The sequence below is a fragment of the Tupaia chinensis genome, unplaced genomic scaffold, assembly GCF_000334495.1.
Source record: "Tupaia chinensis unplaced genomic scaffold, TupChi_1.0 Scaffold000547_1, whole genome shotgun sequence".
In the NCBI taxonomy this organism is placed as follows: Eukaryota; Metazoa; Chordata; class Mammalia; order Scandentia; family Tupaiidae; genus Tupaia; species Tupaia belangeri.
Genome location: NW_006160059.1, coordinates 1,010,142 through 1,014,377, shown reverse-complemented (window position 1 = coordinate 1,014,377; position 4,236 = coordinate 1,010,142). Strand labels below are relative to the sequence as shown.

General features: G+C 34.9%; 1 pseudogene; it reads right to left on the bottom strand.

Annotated features, from left to right (window-relative positions):
• Positions 1 to 2,607: 2,607 nt before the first annotated feature.
• Positions 2,608 to 3,321, bottom strand: LOC106735850 (calcyclin-binding protein pseudogene; annotated as a pseudogene).
• Between the last annotated feature and the right edge of the window lie 915 nt (positions 3,322 to 4,236).

Below are 4,236 nucleotides of genomic sequence, written 5' to 3'. Positions count from 1 at the left end.
TGCTTTTAAATGACCATTTAAAATGCAAACTCCATTTCAGAAATACATTTCAAATAAAAATTCAACTTGACTAATGAGACAGTTCAATATTTTTCAACTAATTTTAGTACAGTGTGGCTGGTACTCATAATTCTTTCTGGTTATCTCCCAACATTTCTTATACTAATTTGATTTCATCCCTATTTATAAGCTATATTTGTCGGTGTTTTCCACATGTAGTAAAGAACTTTTTCTCACTGTTCAGCAAAATCATCAGGAAAATTTTAGTGAAAGATTATATTAATTGTATTAAAATGTACTAAATGATTTTTAACTGCTATTTAAATTATTCTGGTTCTAATCTATTCCTTAGACTAAGAATTCTGTTGTTGGGTTTAAACTTTGAATACAGTTTATATTTAAATATAAAATTATGAAACTCAGTGACATACATGCAATATAAGTATAAAAAGTGACATAAATACAGCTTATTTCTTACTGGAGAGCTTGGCTCTATTTTATTGCTGTGCATAAAAATATGTGTGATAGACCACGGAGAGAGGACTAGAAATATATTCAGAGAGAAAAATTACTATTTTTTTCTTAGCTTTTGAAAAGTGTCTGATGTTGTCTCTCTGTAATTATTTTCACTAATGTGACAATATTTTGATTCTAAGAGTAATTTAGAGGTTGGTAGAAATTTTGCACCTTTTATATCTTGTCCTCGGTGACCCTCTCTCAACTGGCAGAACATGAAACTGTTAATTAAACAGTCAGTGACTGTACAGTGTAAGTTGATTTATAACAGTAAAAAGGTACATGAATTCCTCCGCTCAGCCAATTGCAAAGTAGTTTCCCTTAATCTTTATTTACAGGCATTTCGCTCCTGTTTGGGTTGGTATATATATGGCACACTGCCTGCTGTAGCAGCCATTCCAGGGCTTTCAGTGGTGGGAGTACTGAGTTAGCAGTCTAGAATTCCAGCTCCAATGCCAATGTGAAAGGCATTTAGGAAATGGCCTTAATATAAAGCATTGTCACACTGAGATATCTTCTGTGAGCAAAGTTCAGTGTACACTCTGATATTAGAATGTAAAAAGCAAATCAAGAAATGAAAAAGTATGTGGTTCATTGTAATGTTTGTTGTAAGTTCTGAAAAATTTCCCTAGGAGTCATATTATTGAGACAATATGGAATAAAATGGAAATTCTAGTCTTTGAATTCAAACTTGCTTATTAATTTACTGTAAGCATCAAGTATAATTTGATAAGGCTTTAAAATAATATTGTAGGACCAGCCAATGGTGTGGTGGTTGAGGCCACTAGATCTCACACGACTGACTGAGTAGTTCGAGTTCTGGATCTGGCAACTTGAGAAACAGGCCAGGCATGTGTGTATGCATGCCCCAAACTGCAAGAGGAGAATAGAGGAGAAGGGATTGCAGCATGGCCATCCCTCCTGGGGAATATTTTTTTTCAAATTAAAAAAATCTAACTTTATTGAATATAGGAATGGATGGATTTTCAAGTTAGTTTTTTTTTTTACTTTTTAAAATTTATTTTAATTAATTAATTAATTTTTATTTTTATTTATGTTTTTTAATACATTCAATCACATTATTTAGCTTACAAGGTGATCATTTCGATATGTGAACATTTCTTCCTGGTCTAGTTGATCAAAATATAACAACATCACCTTTTAGCTTTACGGTTATTACTTTTATAAGCCTTCCCACCCATGGCAAAACTTTGTAATTGGTTTATAAAAAATTGCTTGCCTATTCTTGTCAAGTTTCTATTTAGTTTCAGTAATATAGGTGCATAAACAAATATATTTAAATGCACAGGATCATTTGTAACTGAATTATTGGTATATGGTAATGCATTGCAGCTGATAGTAAGAAATCAACTTCCAAGTACAAGTACAAACTTGTATTTTATGTAAAAATTCAAGTTTTACACGTTTTTGTTCTTACACTAGAATTGATGTCACTAACTTAAAGGCAAACAAGTACTTTTGTTTTCTATCTCTTAGCTGAACAAAGAACATAGCATTTTGGGACCAGCAGTTAGCGTAGTGGTTATGTCGCTGGACTCCCACATAGTCGACTGCAGTTCATGTCCCGGACCTGGTGGCTTAAAACTCATGCCAGGCACATCTGCGTGCGAGCCCAAGATCCCAAGAGGAGAATGGAGGAGAAGGGATTGCGACGTGGCCATCCCCCTGGGGGGGTGATTTCTCGCTTTCTGTCTCTCTGTCTCTCTGGTAAGCGCATGTGCCCTATAGCAAAAACAAACAAACAAACAAACAAAAACAAAACAAAACAAAACAACAAAAAAAAACTCTCTCAAAAAAAAAACAACAGCATTTTCATTATTTCAAATAATGCAATATAATCCTTTTTTTTGAACAAAATGGTCAGGGTGCTAATGGAACCATTTTTGGAGGAAATGTTTAATAAGCATACTTTATTTAAATAAATTCTCTAGTAGGCCATGGAGAATTCACTGTCATACTTAGAAGGCTGTGTAAATAGTTATCTGTCAATTTATATGTGTTGCTCACTAACAGTCTCTTATTGAAAACATCAGAATTTCCGCATCACAGTTCTTGAAAGGACATTAAGTCTTAAAATTCTGGTTCTTCTATGGCTTGCTTCTATCTTGATTCCACCCAGGCTTTATTAATGGTTTGCTTCATATCATCATCTCCATCTTCATAAATTTTCTTTAGAACATTCATCGGTCCCTCAATAGGATCTGTTTCAGTGTCATGTGAAGGCTTTTCTTTCTCTTTGCTCTCTTTTTCAACCTGGGCAGGTAGTCCCATTGTGTGTTTTCTGTTTATTTCTATGTAATATGAGAACTGTATTGGTCTTAACTGTTTTTGAACGGCCTTCAACAGAGATGAGTTTCAAAGGATGGTTCACAATCATGGAGTAACTCTTGCCATTTAGGTTCTCTACCAAAAGATCAAATGACCTCCCTGTGAAATGCACCTGCACGTTCTCAATAAGAACTTGATGAACTCCAATTAAGGTCATGTAGATTTTCACAAACTTATCTGACTGATCCCATCTATAATTACTGATTTTCACTGTATATCCTGTTGTAATGGGAGCAACCACAGCAGCTGGCTTTTCATTATCAAGAATTTCTTTTTTTTGTTTGTTTGTTTTTTTTTTTTTTTCTGTGATTTCTGTTGCATCTTGTTCTTGTTTTCTGTCTCAATTTTGGATTTTTCTGCTGTAAGGGCATCAGGTACTCTTTTCCTAGTGGCCTTTTCCAATAACACCTTTACTTCTTATAGATCTTTCTGTAGCTCTTCCACAGTTGAAGCCATGGTCTCACTGAGCACCGACCGACTGTCTGAGCCACAGCAGCACGGGAGGGGAGGCCACACAGAGTGTGCTCACTCGAGCACAGCGCCACAGCCTGAGTACACGCCTGTGCCTGCACTAGGTCAAGACCCGGGAATATTTTCTCACTTTTTCCCTCTCTTTCTTTCTGGTGAGTGTATGTGTCCTATGGGAAGTTAAAAAAAAATCTGAAAAAAGTATTGCTTATATTTTTTTTCTTGGATTATATGTTCAACTTTCATAAGTATGTGCATTTATTTGAGAGTATCCTGAATTACATGCAATATTAATCTACTGTATGAATGACGAAGGACAGAATTCCATACTTTATAACTAGCACACTCTCCATCAATTTATTGTTTTATTTTGTCTTTTTAAAGCTATTTTCCACCACTGTCCTTACTTACTTATTAGTATCTCTTTTCTTAAGTAAACAACTTCCTTTGACATTCAGTATCTCCCACTTATTATATTTCTCTAGCATAAAACTTTTTAAAGGAGCTACTATTGTCACTGCATATACTTAGCCACCTGATGTTCCCTCCTCAGGTCATTCTACTCTGGTCTGTGCTCCATCACCCACTGAGATAGTTTTTGTCAAGGTCAGCAGTGACATCTATCTGGCTGAGTTCAGGATCAAGTACTTATCTGACTCCTCCCTCTCCTTGATTCAATTAATCAGTTCCTTAAAAAAAAAGTATATATTTTGTCTTGGTTTGTATTATTTAATTATTTGTAGGTTCTGGTTTCTCTTCTCTGTTTCACATATATCCTATGATCTCTTCTCTTGCTTATGTAAGGGTAGATGCAAGAAGACCAAAGAGAACTACTGTTTTAGTCCATATATGGGTCATCAGAAAAGTCATGATGCATTTTTGCATGAAAACTATGTCATGACT